Genomic DNA, 19,426 nt, shown 5'->3' with positions numbered 1-19,426 from the left:
ATATTCGGTATTATTAGTTAATATTTCTTCTGCTAACTTTCCGCCAATGCAGTTAATACTAGCGCCAGTGTCCATTAACCCCGTTATCAATTTGCCTAGTATATTGACTTGGGCATAAGGACGAAGATCATCCGCGATGTCTACTATTGACGCTAACAAAGCTCTTTTTCCTCATTTTTAATTCGTATATAGTTCCCCTTCCTCTGCTTATTACGAATACAAGAACTACAAACATTATCTAAATCTGAAATATTGGATCTAGCCGGGTTTACTTGAACTTCTGGTATTATTTTCGATACATTTATATCTTCTTTTTACTCCGTGTTGGTACCCTTCGAGACTAGTTTGCGTGCACTTGTCAACGGTGCACGCCCATACGGGTTTTTGGAATTGCACACTTCGTGCAACTGGGTCGATACGTGTCACGCTTACCACAACCGTAGCAAAAACTTTACGTTCTGCTACGCAATCTTGGTATCGATGTCCACTCTTCCCACAATTCCAACAAGAAAGTGTTAGAGCATCCACCTCCAGATTCTCTGGCTCTTCAACATCATCCTCTTCATCCATTGTGGCTTGTACCGTGACTTCACTTACATGCCGTCTCGGTAAACCTCTGGGAACGGTTGATGGCATTGAAATGGTTTTCAAAACCTCTCGCGTACGAACAGTGTGACGCAACTGCTCAACGCTGAATATTGGCACATACAATAATTCGTGCTGAATATCCGAGAGCAAATTGGCTCGTAAGACCTCCAGTATGGACTGCTCACTCATTGGGCTGTTCAAACAATCTACTAATGCCATAATGGCTTCGTAGAACTGATCGAACGATTCGTTGGCTTTCTGCTTTCGTTGCGAAATAGCTGTTCGAATCTCCCAATCAGTTCTGCCATCCGTAAACTGATTTTTCAATGCCTTGCATAAGTCTGCCCAACGAACTTCTGTCACACTTTTGTGGTACCTCCAGAAAAATTCACTCCCTCTACCCTCAAACAAGTTACTCGCATATCTTGCTAGCAACTCAAAGTCTCCGTCAGAGTTTGTCGAGTCAATGACTCTACTCGATAGAGAAAATCTTCTATAGACATAGACGAGTGTCCAGAATATCTTAGTTTCCAATTAGCAATTATCTGACTAATCCTGTCGGGTCGTAGAGTATTACTCAATTGAGAACCTAATGGCGAAGAGTTGGCACCAACTTGCGGCGCTCTCGGATTTACCAACGGATTCGTATCTAGCCGATTTGGTAATCCAAACAACTCCTGAAAGCTTTGATGCTGTGGACTTGTTGGAGAAGGTCTAGTAACGGATTGAATTGGTTCAGTATTGGCAGCTACCTGTTGCTGAACTAATCTCTGAAACCCATTTTCCATCACCTGCGATAGCATCTGCGTCTGCTGAACTAATGCTGCTGACATCGCAGCCGCAATTGCCTGCTGTATCTCTTGACCCATAGCACTTGCCACTGGCTGAGCTATTGGAGTCTGGACTACAACCGGTTGCGGAGCTTGTGGAATTGGAGTCGGCTGCCTTGGCTGCGAGCTGGACCTACTACCAATACCTGTAGAATTTCCTACATTGGCATTTGCCGATGTGACCGTCGCCGTGGCTTTCGCTTGCCCTCTAGTTCTCATAGTGGCACTTGAACTGGCTGCTTCCAATTCTTCAGCAAGATTCACAGAAGATCTTGTTAACACCGTTCGGCACACTGGACACAAATTCCTATTGTCAGTGCGAGTATTAAAGCAGGCGTGGTGAAAATAATGATTGCACCTTGTAGCTAACAATTGAGCAGGATGTTCGACCTCCTGAGTGCAAACACAACAAATGGTTTCACCTTGAATTATGGGACCTGGCATGATATGTAAGACCTAATCTTCAGAATTTCTGCTAATGAAGGAAAAATTTTCTACAAACAACTGTATAAATAAATAATAATAATGGGGAAAAATAATATATAAATAAATAAAGATTTAAATAAATAAGAGAAAAATGAAATAAATAAATAAATAAACAAATACCAAATAATAAATAACACACAAAAAATAACTGAACAATTAAATAGATAAATAAATAATAATACAAATGCAAATTTCAACAAAACTGATAAACAACCACGATTCATAAGATATTTGGAAACCATGCAAAACTTCACAGAGTGTAAGTTAGCCTCCAGATTTTCTAATTAACCCACCTGAATGGATAGGACTAGTTGCTAGATAGGCATACCTTCAATTAGTATGACGAGAAAGCAGCTCTGAGCCACGATCCGTTTCAAACACTAATTGAAATGTGAATGCCTTAACAGCCACTAAAAGGGAAGTTTAAGTTCTTTTGTTCTTTGGTTAAGTTCTTTTGTCTTGATTTTACGAGGTATTACTTTCTCGCTAATAAAATAGACACAAAGAGACTAACCTAGTACACAAATATGTATAAAGACAAACAAAAAGACTTGAATCACTGGATGTTATTGATTCTAGAGCATATATAATATTTTAAAGGCCATGTTTAGATTCTATCCAAAAACAGGCCACACGATTGAGCGCCAAAATATATTATTAAATTATAATTATATCTGTAACGAATCACTAGTGTAATATTCGTCGGGTGCTGGTGTTGGGTTTACTAGTGTGGCGTACGCGCTGGCTTCTCCGGAAGGAAAGGGCCAACTAATAGGACGCACCACTTATAATAATAATACATTTAAAATTCGCGTACATAAGGGAAGACAGAAAAGAAGTGCAATGGGAAGGTTACAATAAACAATAGTGAAAGAGAAGAGGAAGGGAAGGAGAGGAAGGTAGGTTAACAAAGAAGACGGAGCCACTCTCTCATGCAACACAGCTGATATTGTGTGCAGACGCCCACCCTACCGTGATCCTGCATTCAAATGCCAAAATTAAAAGTTGGCAGGATCCCTAAGAGACAGTGGTTCGGCTAACCTACTCCTGCTTGGTTAGGCATGGTTCCAAATAAAGTAAACACTTAAGCGGACATACTTAATTTATTAACATATAAGAAAAGTGATTTGAATTTTAACATTACAAACGAAATGACAAGAAAAATAAGTAAATAAATAAATTAACGGACAAACATAGTAAGTGTGTATGAGGCGTAATTAAAATAAGGCAAAAAAAAAAAAAAAATAAATAAAGAAAAAAAAAAAAATAATTAACCTATAAATATAAAATATGATCTAACATAAATATAATATAAATAATTATTTTTGGTTTTTGAAATTTACTAATAATTTAAGAATTTTGCAAATAAACTGAATTCATTGAGAATGATGGAAAGTACAATGCATATAGGCAAACATTATTTATCTATTTAAACATAAAAAGAAAAAACTCTGCGCAAGCAATTGGATGAGGATCAGCTGATGGCTGTCACTCAATGCAGTCAGGTATATGGCCAGCCTTACAAGGTCATTGACCGCTGGGACTGCAGTAGCAGCTGTAGCAGCGCTATGGTGAGATGCACCAAAAGCTCTAACTCATATGTATCTAATCAATTAGTAAGAGTGAAACAGACTTACATACATTCGGCGACTCCACGCAGAAAGATCTTTCCTTGTGTTAGTGACTGTCTGTGGTGAAGCTGTGGATAAACAATAACAATAAAGCTTTTGCGCAAGCGTAAAAGCTGGCTGCTATGAGCTGCTAGGGCAATTCTTTGCAGGCAATACAGGCACAAGAAATTTTACAACTAAATACAATTTTTAAAAGATATTTTGCCTATATATGGTGCCTTATATGCATTCTTAACTGATTGCAGTTGTTACTTTATACAGCAATACCGTGGTACTTGCATTATGAGTGCCCAAGAAAAGTTGTTGTTTCAATTTTCTCGCCACATCATAATACACTTACAACAATTATAAACATTCACTTAAAATGCACATTTTAACTAAACAATTTAAACTAACAATAATCCAACAAAAATACTCAAAAACATAGGCTGACAATCAGCCATTCGCCTTCTGCCGCGATGACACAATAAGGAGCAGCAAAATCCGTAGCCAGCGAATGAGGCGAGACTGCCAACGGTAAGTTGTTCTTCGACAACAGACGAAGCCAACCTGCTTGGAAGCAGTTCTCCGTTTAGCAGTGCGAGTCGGCAGCTATCTCTGGCTACCGTCGTTTAGGTAGACCATCTGTTTTGGTGTACCGACAGCTGAGGAGACCAGCACAGCTGCGACGAAGCTTTTGTTGTTGGCCGTTAGTCAAGCAGTTGTGTGTGTTGAAGTTTCATTTTAAATGATTTCTAATTTACACACGGGTTTTATATACGATATGACTAAGTTATTATAATTTATGGCGGAGTTATATATAACTGGGTTTTAAATTATATCTGGGTTATTATATAAATTATGGCTGGGTGCCGAATCTAAAATAAATAGACAAAACGAAACTTAGAACAACAAAAAAAACTAAATACACGTATAACAAATATTTACCTAATCTGGAAAACGGCACTTGGTTTATTTACGCCAGTTGGCAAATTCCTCTAGTGGACAAACAGCTACAAGTGGACGGCAAGGTGCACTTTTGTAAAAAGAAGATGACCAGGTTAACGACTCAGTATAACAATTATACAATGAAGTATCTTTGTATACTCACAAGTACGTTTTAAGCATCTGTCTACACCAACCACTTCACTGATGTACTTTTTTCTATTAAAGCACATGCACTTTTCCACTATTTTTTCAGGTTCTGCACATAACCTGCTAACCATTTCTTCCAACCAAAACCAACAACAAAAACCTTTTTTCGGAAATTTGACAATTAATCCTACTCAAAAAGGTAATCGCTTGTCTATTTTGGTCTGGACTTCACACGATCAGCTGATCTAGCAATTAATGCTTGCATGTATCGTGGTCCACCAATAGATGGCGCTATTTTTGGAGCTTTCAGTCTCATTTGTAAATAAAGCTCCGCTTCTCAGCACAAACCATGACAAGACATTGAGTACCATTTTCTCAGACTACAAATTATTTTATACAACTAAACAGATTAAATAATACAAATTAACTAGGACAATAAACATATAAATAAATAATATAATAAATAATAGGTATAAATATGTATGTGTACAGAAAAAGAACGAAAAAAATGTTGCATACTTTTAGGCTTAGTCAATTTCAGATACGACAAGCGGCCTATTACAACACCAGACCCACACATGATTCGTCTTGATGACATAGCAATCCTTGGAGCTGATCGCTGACAATGGATGCTCTTCGACAGCCTTGGAGTTGTAGCTGGCATCGCCATAGATCTTCAGCAAAAGGTCTCCAGCATAATATTGGTCTTGAAGTCGCAATTGTGATTGTTATTGGAATGCAGCAGCTCGCTGCGTTGACCTCGCATTATGATCAGTTTGCCCTCGAAGAGCTGCAAGAAATGTGGCGTCTCATCGAACTCGTAGAGCTGCACAAACATCGCCTCCGCACCTTGCATCGACTCGAAACTAGTCATGGCAAAGCGATCTGCCTTGGCAATTGTCTCCGCAGATGCCTCCGAATCGTTCCACTGGTAGATGATGCTCTTGACGCCCACACTGGCCACATCAGCGGCCACAACGGTGGCACACTGAACGGTGTACTTGATCACATAGGAGGCGTTGGTGGGGAAGAACGTCACTTTGGTGGCCGGCAGCTCGACCAGTTGATCGCCAAAGATGCGATACAAAACACGCTCGCCACGTCCATCGTCCACCAACTGTGTGTCCGCTGCCATCTTGGGAGTTCGCACAGCGAACCGCATCCGATTTGCCAAACTTGGTGGAAACAGGCTTGTGGGCTCGTGTACTATCCTGCCACACCGTCAGCCAGTTGCCAAATAAACGCTTAAACTCCACGGGTTCCTGTCCCTCGAGCACACGCACCACGAGCGTGCTGTTTGCATACTTCTTTTTCTTCACAAATGCACGCCCATTGCTCATGGCCGTGAGAGCATCCGCTTGAGTGGCTTGGGCGCCAACCCACAGCCAAATGCTTTGACCATAGTTGTCGAGCAGATAGACGCCATGCGCATCGCTTAGATCATCCTTGCTGGGCATGCTCACGTGCAGTTGATCGAGATGCAATCGCCCACGTTGATTGCACTTTTAAATGCGAAACTTGTTGCTGCTGCCATTGATATCGTCATTCGTCTTGGAGTCATATCTGTTGCTGTCCAGCTGCTGATTGGATTGAAAGACACGACGTTGCTGCAGTGGCAACACCATATTCCATGCCTGCTTGTGCTCCGCACTCATCGACTGCTCGTAGCCATCGTCAACGATGCAAATAGTGCCAGAATCCTTGCCACGCTGTCGCTGCACCCAGGCGAGCGCGCTTCGACGCTCAATCGAGGCACTCGAGCGTCCAATCCACACAAAGGTGATGGCCTCCATCTGCAGCACCGTGATGTAATCCGAATTGTAGTGTGACCACTTAATCTCAGCCAGCTCAATAGCACGCAGCCACTTGCGACCGTACAGCTGAAAGAGGCGCACCTTTTGAACCGAGTTGATCAAGGCGCCAGAGAGTACATCGTAGCCCTTCTTGAAGTAGGAGAGAAAGCGTGCGCTTTCGTGATTCTGCGTCTCGCGATAAATGGACGCCACATTGCCTAGATACGAGTTTAGCTGCTGAATCTTGTGCACAACATTCGAGCGATTCTGTTCGCTGACATTGCTGCCCAGCCAATAATGTATGTAACGCTCCAACGGCACATTCGGCTTTTGCTCGCGTGTGATGGTCTCGTGATTCGCACAGTGTCCCACTAAACTCGATGCATAAATGATGTACGCACAGTTGTCGTAGAATGATCCATATTGTGCTCGAGCAACGGCTTCTAGGCGATCCTCGTCGATCTTCCACAGCTCAAAGGTTAACGCATGCTTCGGCACCTTGCGGAATGTGGCATTGAGCTCGGGTAGACGACGTCTATTAGCGTGGGCACCCAGGCCATTAGCCGAAGGATCGATGGTCTCCTCACGCCGCAATGTGGGCGACCGAATCAATTGACGCTCGCGACTGTCAAAATGCGCCCGAACACGCGATTTCACTTCAAGAAAACGCTCATCGAAATTGTTCCGCGTTTCATTATAGTCAATCTCCTCCAGCGCATTCTGAGCTAAGTCAAATGAAGCTTGAGCACGTTCTAATAGCTCCAACCATACTGCTAATTCAGATGAATTAAATGTAGCTAGCTTAACTTCAGAAAGCGACGCATCGAGTCTCACAAGGCTATCATAGAGCGATAGAACCTTCCGCTTGAAAAACCGCGCGCGATTTTCGACAGTAGTCGCTTGCTCGTTTATCGAGTTTTCCATTGTTAGCAGTTAACCGCACTTTTGCTAACTGGCAATTGCTCACTTTAAATGGCAAACTTACTGTGCAGCGCAGCAAGAAAAACGCGTCAAACCGCGATTACAAATGCGCGCGGTTTGCTTAAGCACAGCAGCAGTTCAAGGCAAGACAAAACGCGTCAAACTCGCGATCACAGACGCGCGCTAGTTGCTTAAGCACAGCAGCAGCTTAAAGTGAAGCGCACCACGGAAAACGCGTCAAAGCCGCGATCACAAACGCGCGAGTTATACATTTGTCACCACTTACCACTTCCTCATCTCATTTGTCACCACTTACCACTTACCCAACACTAACACATACAAAGCATTCCATTAGATCGGGATTGCGATCGTCAATTATGTAAACATAAACATTCAAGCTTCCACTATAAACTAATAACCCAAACTGGGACTGCTAGCTTCTTTAACGTAAACATAAACAACCAAGCTTGCACTCTAAAGTCAGAATATGCTAACGTAATTATAAACAACTCAGACGGTTTGGCTGCCGCCAACATCCAAGTATAAAATAGCACTTCTTGCACAGCTTAACTTCAGTTTGTATCAATTCTCTGAATAAACCAGTTCAAATCTACGACACTGTGTACATTCTTATTTATTGAAATACAACTCATGTATATATATGTCAAACATATATAACTGGCGCAGCCGGTCTGAACGGACGGATAAATTAATAACACACTAAGAAGTAACATTTGAACTAGCTGAAAAGGCATAACAAGTGTTATCGAAAGTGAAAAAGTTAAAACAAAAAAACAATACAATACACACACTAAGAAGTGATATTTGAACTTAGCTGAAAAGGCATAACAATTATCGCCAAAAGTGAAAAAGTGTAAAACAATAGTGGCATAAAAGGGACAAAGTCATAATTGTGCAACTAAACTAAAAACTAAACAATCCAGTGGCAATTTAACAATCAAAGATAAAAAAATATATAAACTTTAAAATGGAAAACGAAAATATAAACGAAATGCAGAATTGCATTCAGGCTCTCACTCAAATTGTTGTTCAACAAATGCAACTACCAAATGCGAACTCAAGAACAAGAGCTAGAAACCAGATTGAAAAGGAAACTCGATATCTTCCAACATTTACTGGACAAGATGGTACTCTCCATGGATTCATTGCTTCAGTGGACCAGATTATGCAGGAATATGCAGATGATGCGGATCAGGTTTTCAGCGTTATATTCAACACGAAGATTCAAGGACAGGCAAGAACAGTTCTCACCATCAATACACCGACAACGTGGGAGGAATGTAAGGAGAAATTGCGACATCATTACCGGCCAAGAATGGACCAAATGGGTTTGACTAGGAAGATCAACAATCTCAGAGTGACATCTATTAAAGATTTAGATATTAAGGTAAGGTACATAGTGGAAGAAATAACAGACTTTGCTGTATTTGAAAATAATGAAAGCTTAGTAAATATATTAAGTTCACTATTGATTCAACGAATAAAAGAATTAGCTGCAGGCTCCATGGCAGTCTCGCTAATGCCATTAACAACAGTGCAAATGGTTAGAAATGAAATTGCTAAATATATCGGTCTAAATTTTGGAAATTTAAATCAAAAGATTGTTAATTCGTAAAAATACCGAGAATGACTCAGGTAACAATATTGATCAAAAGAAATAATAATAATAACAACAATAATAATAATAATAACAACAACAATAATAATAAAACAACAATAATAATGGCAATTTTCCAAAAAGTCAAAATACTAGGAGACAATATAACAATCAACAACAAAATAGGAATAACAATACTAATCCACAATACAATCATAACTATAACAATAATCAACAAAATCAGAATACTAACAATAATCCACATCAATATCCAAATAATAATTACAATAAAAATGAAAGTCAAAATGTTAGACAGAATCCCCAGAGGCAATGAGTGTTGATAATATAATTGATGAGGATAATAAAAGTACAACAAGTGAAATCCCTAAAGATTTTTTTACCCAGTAGCCTCGGATGAAAGAAAAATTTTAATAGAAGGAACAATTGAAGATTGTAAATTTACTTTTGTTAGATACTGGATCCACAATTAGTATATTAAACACAAATAGAGTGCAGGAAAATTTTACAAAATAATTGAAAAATATTCAAAAACAATTCATACAATTAATGCAAAGTTTGAAACTAATAATTACTTAGTTATGACAGAAGCACCAAGAGAATTTCAATATTCTCCACAAGTTCGTTCAAGATGGGTGGCTTTACCCTGGATAAATCATACGATTTTCTATTGGGTATGGACTTCATCCAAAGAAACGTTCAATTTATTGATTTCAAGAAGAAAACAATTAAACTGATAAATGATGCTGAAATTCCATTCCATTCCAAGCATCCTGAAGAGGCTTGTGTTTTGGAAGTAAGTGAAATTGAAAGCTTTAATTTAACAGATTTAAATTTAGAAGAAAAGGAAATTATTACCAATCTAAACAAAAGATTTAACAAGTTATACTATAAAGAAGGCGACCAATTGACAAATACAAATACAGTGGTACACAATATAAGAACAATAACGGACCAACCGATCAATTCGAAAATTTACAGGTGTTCTCCAAAATATGAAGAAGAAATTCGAAAACAAATTTTAGAAATGGAAAGAAACGGCATAATAAGAAAAAGCAGAAGTAAATACAGCTCACCTATATGCATGGTGCCAAAGAAAATAGATAATTTAGGAGTACAAAAATATAGATTATGTGTAGACTATCGTCGATTAAATCGTGTAACAATACCAGACAAATATCCGTTACCTCTCATGGACTCAATATTAGACAAACTTGGTAGGGCTCAATATTTCAGTACATTGGACTTAGCAAAAGGTTATCATCAAATCTTGATGGCTGAAGAAGACATAGAGAAGACAGCGTTTGTTTCACCATTAGGACTTTATGAATACGTTAGAATGCCATTCGGACTAAAAACGCACCAGCAACTTTTCAAAGATTAATGAATGATGTTTTAAGAGATTACATAAACAAAATATGTGTAGTCTACTTAGACGACATTTTAATATTCTCAACAACGCTCGAAGAACCCAAACATGCTTTAGAAAAAATTTTTAAAAACTCCAAGAACACAGATTAAAAATACAAGTAAATAAATGCTCATTTATGAAACAAGATACAGAATTTTTAGGACATGTACTCAGTAAAGACGGAATTCGACCAAATCCAAAAAGATACAAGATATTTTAGCTATTCCAATCCCAAAAACAGAAAAACAACTAAAAGGTTTTTAGGCATGACTGGTTTTATAGAAAGTTCATAAAAGATTACTCAAAAATTGCATACCCTATGATCAAATATTTACAAAAAGGAAATAATATTAATAAAAATGACCCAGAATTTATAGATTCTTTTGAAAATTTAAAAGAACTTATAAGCTCACATCCAATTTTGAAATTCCCAGAATTCGATAAACCTTTTACATTAACGACAGATGCGAGTGATTTTGCAATAGAGCAGTGTTATCACAGCAAACTCAGCCAATAGCATTCGTATCTAGGACCCTAAACAAACACGAAAAGCAATACAGCGCGACAGATAAAGAATTTCTGGCAATTGTGTATGCCGTAGACTACTTTAGGCATTACCTATATGGCACACAATTTACAATTATAACTGATCACCAACCAATTATGTATCTAAATAAAAAATACAAAGGGAAAGACCTCAAGGACAAACATCAAAGATGGATATTGAAACTACAAGAATTTGATTGTGATATCAAATATTTAAAAGGAAAAATAACAAAGTGGCGGATTTCCTCAGTAGGCAGGAAACAGCCCCGCTTATAGACAAAAGAAAATATTAATGAATCAAATTTAGCATTGACAGACACAATTCACTCAGCAAACGAGAACGAACCAATAGATTTTTATATAACAGATGATATAGTTAATAAATTCAAAACTCAAATCATTATCACATATTTAGCAACAGACAGTATAATTAAAAATAAAGGCAGAAAAATTATTGAAATTAATCCAGCAGACGACAATTTAGAAATAGAACAGAAACTCTTAAACAATATTAATAGGGAACTATTGGCATATATTCAGAAGTACCAGATTCCATTTACTATAAAGTACAATGTATTATAATAGACAGTTTTAAAGACACGAAAAATATAAAATTCTTAAAATGTACAAAACGAGCAGTAGACATAAATGACGAACAGGAACTCCACAAACAAATAGCTTTATATCACACAAAAGAATCCCTACATAGTGGCATGAACGAGACATTTTATAGTTTGAAAGACAAAATTTATTATCCAAAACTTAGAGAGCACATTAACTTAGTTATATCCAACTGCACAAAATGTAGAGAAATTAAGTATGACAGGAAACCGATCAAAGCAAAATTCAATATCACAGAAACTCCTCAAGAAAAAATGAAATAATTCATATAGACATTTTCCATATCAAACACCGATCATTTGTTACAATCATAGATAAACTTACAAAATTTGTAGCTGCATACAATATAAAAGATAGGAATTGGAGGGCAAAATTGCAAATTATAATAGAGCAATTCACAAAATTTGGCAAACCCAACAAAATTATTATGGATAATGAATTTAGATCAGAACAGATTCAAAGTTTCTTAAATAAAGAAAAGTCGAGTTACATTTAACAAAACCAAACTCGCACACAGGTAACGCAGACATTGAAAGACTTCACCCACGTTAATAGAAATTGTCAATAGCATAGATGAAGACATCTCGATAGAATCAAAAATTCAAATTGCTGTCAACACTTACAATAATAGGTATCACACAACTATAAAATGCTCCCCAAAGCTAAAAATACAAAGAACTCACAAGACCTTAAAAGAAATAATAAGCGCTAACAAAGAAAAATCATAACAAAACTAAATGAAGAAAGAGAACAGTATGAAGAAAAAAGAGAGGAAGGACCAATTAAAAATTACAAAAGATTAAGACATAAAGATGAGCCGTATTTTAGATACGCCAAACTAGAAGATATTCATCCATGTAATATCAAAAGACCATTAAAAATGGAACAAAATTAAAATACATGCACATATACATTAACAGTTTTAGTAATAAATACATATATATATATATACATTTTTTTCTTTTACTCGCACTTTCAGAATATTTTATTAATCACTTTAATGATTTTATCAATGACACATGCTAGACTGCATGTGGTCCCAATTCAAGAGGAGGCAGGATATGTCCCTATACATATGTATTCTACAGAAATTGTAAATGAAACTATTATAATTTTGCACATTATTGACATTAATCAAATCACAATAATAATCAATAAAATATACGACAATATAAAGAATATCGAAATAGCAAATAAGGAAACATTAATTGATGAAATAGAATTACTAAGGGCAAAAGTAAGTTCTATCACTCCATCAACACGAACAGAAAGAGGTATTTTTAATGGAATAGGCACCGTACATAAATGGCTATTTGGCATTATGAACAATGAGGACAGGGAAGAAATTATAGAACACTTAAATATAATAGATCAAAATAATCACAATGCAATCACTAACTTAAACCAACAAATTCACATTAACAACCATTTTAATAATACTATTAACACACTAGCAGGCATAATCCATCAAGACAGAAATATGATAGAACTTCTTTCAGCCAAAATGAATAACCAAACAAAAGAAACAATAAAACATATTATTCAATGATCAAATGAGAACTTTAAAAAATATTGAAGAAAAATTAAATTATATTCAAGAAACCATTGCATCAGCAAAAACAATATATTTTACCAGAAATATTATCAAAAGACGAAATAAATAAATTTAAAATAGATTTTTATAAAATTAAATTAATCAGAATGGGCATATTAAAATACAAAAACAACGCAATTGTCATGGCAATCAAGCTACCCAAAAACTTTATAAAACAGACATCAAACTCATAACTGCAATACCTTACAGCAACAATATTCGAATTGATCAAGAAAATTTACTAATTACTCAAATTTGTAATAAAATATACGATTATAAAGAAAATGTAATTTTAAGGAACTAACATTAAGTAAAAGCTGCACAATAAACAACAATTGTAAATTCCAATTCAACAATAAATCCAGTATAGATGATGAAACAATAATTGTAAGAAACAGTAAAAACGAAAAATTAAAACAAAATTGCGATCAAAGAAATATTACATTAAATGGAAACTACTTAATACAATTTGTTAACTGTAAAATTCAAATATTATCTGAAAACTTTGCAAATGAACAAATAGAATTTTATGATAGATTTTTTACCCAACAAACTTATTGAACCAATCTTATAAAAACACAATAAACTTTGAACACTTCTCAATACAGAACTTTGAAAACTTACAAGAAATCACAGAGTTAAAATTTCATAAAAAATAAGTTATGGCATTTCAATTACATTTGCAATTATTATATTAATATTAATATTTTACTTGTGTATAAAATTAAGACCTAATAATATTCATGTTAATTTTAAAAGAATTCAGGAGAATTCAAATTCTGGCGATGGAGGAGTTATACATTTGTCACCACTTACCACTTCCCCATCTCATTTGTCACCACTTACCACTTACCCAACACTAACACATACAAAGCATTCCATTAGATCGGGATTGCGATCGTCAATTATGTAAACATAAACATTCAAGCTTCCACTATAAACTAATAACCCAAACTGGGACTGCTAGCTTCTTTAACGTAAACATAAACAACCAAGCTTGCACTCTAAAGTCAGAATATGCTAACGTAATTATAAACAACTCAGACGGTTTGGCTGCCGCCAACATCCAAGTATAAAATAGCACTTCTTGCACAGCTTAACTTCAGTTTGTATCAATTCTCTGAATAAACCAGTTCAAATCTACGACACTGTGTACATTCTTATTTATTGAAATACAACTCATGTATATATATGTCAAACATATATAACTCGCGCGAGTTGCTTACGCACAGCAGCTGTTCAAAGTTAATCAGTTGATTAGCTGATTTAGATCACACAAACCGAGAGCATAAGAGAGCAGCAAGACTGAAGGTCAATGCACGCAGCTGCGACAGCGGAGTAGCGGTGAGCATAGACAAGCGACGGAGTCCGGAGAGGGTGCGCAAGACGCGGAGCAACGGCGAACATGCGCAAACAACGGAGAATGCAAGAATAGAAATGCACCGCTTGTTAAATATATATGCATATGTACATATATAAATCAATTCCAACTCTAGCACTTTGCACTCTCCAGCACTTGCACTTTCAATGTTTCAACAATTGTTATTGTTTACTTTTATTTATGTTTAGTTATTTTCAACAATTATTTATGCAAAATCAATTGCATTCACAACACTAAGCGAGAATATGTATCTCGCCGGGGCCTCCAAATGTTGAGCTACTAAGCTTTTTAGTAACTTTTATTCGCAAGAATATTGTTTATAAATAAAACACGCGAATTCAAATTAAATGTTTATTGCTGTGGTACATATGTACATATATGTAACCACTTATATGTATGTTTTGGCTGTGACTTGAACACTTTCAAGCTTCGCCACCGACACGATATACAAGAGTTTACAATTGAATTGTTTATTGAGATGGTACATATGTCGTATATGTAACCACCACTTTTGACTATTTGGCTGCGACTTGCGTAGGACCAAGCTTCGCCACCGACACGATTACAAGCAATTACAATTGAAGAGTCAAACCAAGATTAAGCAATTAGCCGATCGAACAGCAAGCGATCGCTAACAGAGAGCATACAGCGCTGCCAGCAGATGCAGCGCTGCTGGCAGACTCTGTCACAGCATTGCATTAACATGCGCTGTCTGCTGCTCCCGACAACTACATTTCATAATTCTAATTAGTGCGTTTTTCCTGGTGTAGGATATTGTGTGTGCAATCACGTGGCAACGACCACAGTACAGCACACATCAACTGATCTGCAACTGCAAAGGCCCGCGCCAAAAGGCGTGGCAACAACTTTGCAAGGGAGTTGCCACCATACGCCTAGATATTTGCACTTGAGTCACCAGTTTAGTGACGCCGAGGACAGCAAGAGGCTGTAGAAGCGACGCCATGCGTTGCTAAAACGGTTCCAGAAGGAATACAAGCGTCTGATAAACCCTTTTGAGAGAGAACGGATTAACATAGAGCTGATCGTTATCACTTCTCATTATCATCGTGGAAGTGCACCATGCGCTGCTGAGGCTGCGCGTTTCGCAGACTCGTTGCTACGACTCGCTGCTATGTGTTGCCGAGCCCGCACCACTCGTCGTCGCATCCCTGATTGGATGTTGTGTTGACAGTGCGATTGTCAACACTGCTGATTTTCGTTGCTGCTCCTGACGCCGCCGATAGTGCTGTTGCACTCACTGTCGCCTTGGTTGCCGTTTCTTTTCTCGTATACAATTTTTCTTGTCCATACAAAATGTTCAACAATATAGCGTAAATTCAATAAAAATATTATTGAAATATAATTCATATTTGATTTAAAATTTAAATTTTATATTTAGTATTATATTTTAAGTTAGATATAATCAATAGTAAGTCCTCAGATGGGTATGGTATGAATATGTCGAATCATGATCGTTGTTGTTGTTGTTGTCTTCCATTATGGCGCATCGAGTTTCGGCCTTGTACACACTTTAAGTTCTGGTACGCAACTGCCTGCGTCTAATTCTCTACCTACTGTGCATACTACCGAACCACGATCGGCGACAGCGACACAACGCTGTCGCCTCGCTATAACGGTACTTCTTAAAGCGACAACATCCAAGCAACGGTCGCCTCGCCAACGGTTGCCTGGCAACCACACACTCACAGCCGCAAGAGGCTGATGCAATATTATTACTCTGGTGAAATACCCGAAAATGTGTATTCGCACACACACACACATACATTCGCAACCACGCAGTTTCAATGCGCCGACACGGCCATCCTGACCCTAACACGACCTCGTGTAGAAAATAACAACATTTGAATTTTCTTTCTTTCTTTTAATTATTAGACTGAACATTAAATAGTTTCATAACAAAATCCAATTTTCTTATCTTAATTCATAACAAATTATCATTAACAGTTTCACAAAACAGTATTCAGTTACATAACCATAATTATTCATCAATTCAATTCAATTTTTCTTTCTTTCTTTTCATTTCTTTGTTTTCATTTCTTTATTTTTCTTCTTTTATATAATCCATTCTTCTTCTTTTATATAATCCATTCTTCTTCATTATTCACTCTTATAGTCGCATAATCAAATACCCCACACGCCATGATCAAAACAAACAATATGTTTTGCACTTGTGCTTGCATTATATTTTATGGACTCAGTACTCTGCCATTTTCATTGGCCAGCAGTACAACTTTCTCACCCTTATTGGTGTACTTCATTTTCTTCTTCAATACTCTCAGTATTTTCATTTTCACTCTTTTCTTCAATACTCTCAATATTTTCATTTTCACTCTTTTCTTCAATACTCTCAATATTTTCATTTTCACTCTCTTCTGTAGCGGTTACGTTTCTTTCATCTAAATTATTATAATCATCGTACAAATTTAGCTCTTCGGGCACTTGCCCCTCTGGTAATTTTCTTAAATCCTCATGTGCATATTTGTAATTTCTTTTATTAGTTAAAGACTTTAAAATGTACCTGTCACCTTCTAGAACTTTTACTATTTCAAAAGGCCCCCTAAATTTTGGACTTAGCTTGGCCTGGTGTCTTTCTTCGCTCTTAAGTAATACGAAATCCCCAATTTTGTGCATGTAAAACACCTTCCCTGGTCAGCTATTATTCGGTTTGGTACTCCAAACAATGAAACGGCAGATTGAACGGCCCTTATACAACTCTCACTGTCTAATTTAAGACTATGACTAAGATAGACATATTTGGTAAACGCGTCTATCTGAACAATAACATACTCCTTCTGATCACTCTTAATGCACACAAAGCTGTCATTGAGACGGAGACACGATTTCAACAGCAGCAGCAACGCAAATAGAAAACCCAAAGCCATAAAGCCGGTCGTAAGTGGAAACTGGAAAAGTGTCGGACAAAAAGCCAATTACAATGTCGTTTTGCATATCATCATCGCCTATTACATGAAACAAAGTTTCGATACTATAATTGTCAATTTTTACATTGCTTAATATTTGTACAGTACTACATATTCCTTTGCTGCCGATACCTTTTAACATAACAATTTTATTGAATCTTTTACCAGAAAATTTGATACTTAGCTTTTCTTTCATCAACGAGCATTCCGATCCCGATTTCAAAAATTTGGCCTCTATGGTTCAGGCAACCCTTTGGTACTGCAACGCTGCACTGTTCCACTCACTTCTCCTGGTTGAATGCCTTGTTCTTATCAGCTTCATTCTTTGTACATTGGGTGGATATGTGACCCAATTCTCCGCACTTGTAGCAAGTTAAATTTGATTTTCCACGGTGATGAACATCATGCCTGCCATGTTGGGTTTTATCAGTCGCGAATTGATTCTGTTGTTTCCTGAATCTGCATTCAAACATTTTATGGCCCACTTTTCCGCAGAAATGGCACTCTATCGGTGATTCTTTTTGCCGTTTAGAATAAGTGTCAGACTGATGCTCCATAGCGCCGCTTTTCCTTTTAATAAAAGTGAATGCTTTTAATTCGGACTGTAGATCGCCTCTGGTTCGAACATTTGATGTGAAACTTAAACGCTGCAATCGGTGATCGAAGCTTGCCAGCAGCGCAAGGGTCTGAACACAGCAATCTCTTCGTTATCCATTTGGCGCCATTTCGTCGTTAGTTCGGTAACCATGCGACTTGCATGAACAGCCAGACTCTCGCCATCAGTCGGTCGATTTGATAGCATATTAAGAAACATAGCGGCTGGTGTTTCTATAGTGTCGAAGCGTTGTATAAACAATTCTTTAAACTCCGGCCAAGTAATTTCAGCATAGCACACTTGCGAAAGCCATTGCGAAGCACTTCCTTCTAAAGCCGAACTCAAAGCCATAACCAACGCACTGCTTCTCAATGTGTTTTCTTGTAAAATTATTTCCACAGTTGTGCACCACGATGATGCATTGGCGCCTGGTTTGTCTGGGTTGAATTTGGGTAGTTGCACAGTTTTGTTCTGCCCTGCATCGGGTACAGTTGTTTTTATGGCTCTCACTAGTTCAATTAAATTTTTATTTTGCAATTCCATCAGGGTACGCCATGGTCCATCTAGTGTTGAAGGCTGGTGGCCAGATCCCACTTCTGATGTCGAATCATGATCGTTGTTGTTGTTGTTGTCTTCCATTATGGCGCATCGAGTTTCGGCCTTGTACACACTTTAAGTTCTGGTACGCAACTGCCTGCGTCTAATTCTCTACCTACTGTGTATACTACCGAACCACGATCGGCGACAGCGACACAACGCTGTCGCCTCGCTATAACGGTACTTCTTAAAGCGACAACATCAAAGCAACGGTCGCCTGTCAACGGTTGCCTGGCAACCACACACTCACAGCCGCAAGAGGCTGATGCAATATTATTACTCTGGTGAAATACCCGAAAATGTGTATTCGCACACACACACACATACATTCGCAACCACGCAGTTTCAATGCGCCGACAAATATAATATTATATCAAAGCTGTTATATATTCTAATCCTTTTTGAAGTTCACCCAGCTCATCAACTCATCAATCATCACAGGCCTGTCGATATCGATGCAGTATAAAAATCAGCGTATAATGAGTATGTGTAAGTACGGCATAGCCGCACAAAAATCGGTTGCAATTTGTATATGACAGCTATTATTTTTTATTATTATTCTTATTAGTATTATATTCATACCCATCCTATTAGGAAATACTAGGCAAAATTAATATAGTAGGCAAATAATGCATAAAATGAAGTTATGTACATGCATTATAGTATTGTTGAATTCTTTTGGTATTAATCTCTTTGAATAATCATGAAGTCGAAATAAATTATAAAGTAATGGGCACCTGATATTACTTGTTGTTGCTTAAATTGGGTAAAGGCATAGAG

At 37.3% G+C, this 19,426-nt stretch overlaps 1 pseudogene; it reads right to left on the bottom strand.

The window, feature by feature from the left end:
• Positions 1–1,016: 1,016 nt before the first annotated feature.
• On the bottom strand, positions 1,017–18,688 carry LOC132797947 (villin-like protein quail; annotated as a pseudogene).
• Positions 18,689–19,426: the final 738 nt, after the last annotated feature.

The sequence above is a fragment of the Drosophila nasuta genome, unplaced genomic scaffold, assembly GCF_023558535.2.
Source record: "Drosophila nasuta strain 15112-1781.00 unplaced genomic scaffold, ASM2355853v1 ctg38_pilon, whole genome shotgun sequence".
NCBI lineage: Eukaryota > Metazoa > Arthropoda > Insecta > Diptera > Drosophilidae > Drosophila > Drosophila nasuta.
This window is presented reverse-complemented; position numbering and strand designations above follow the sequence as displayed.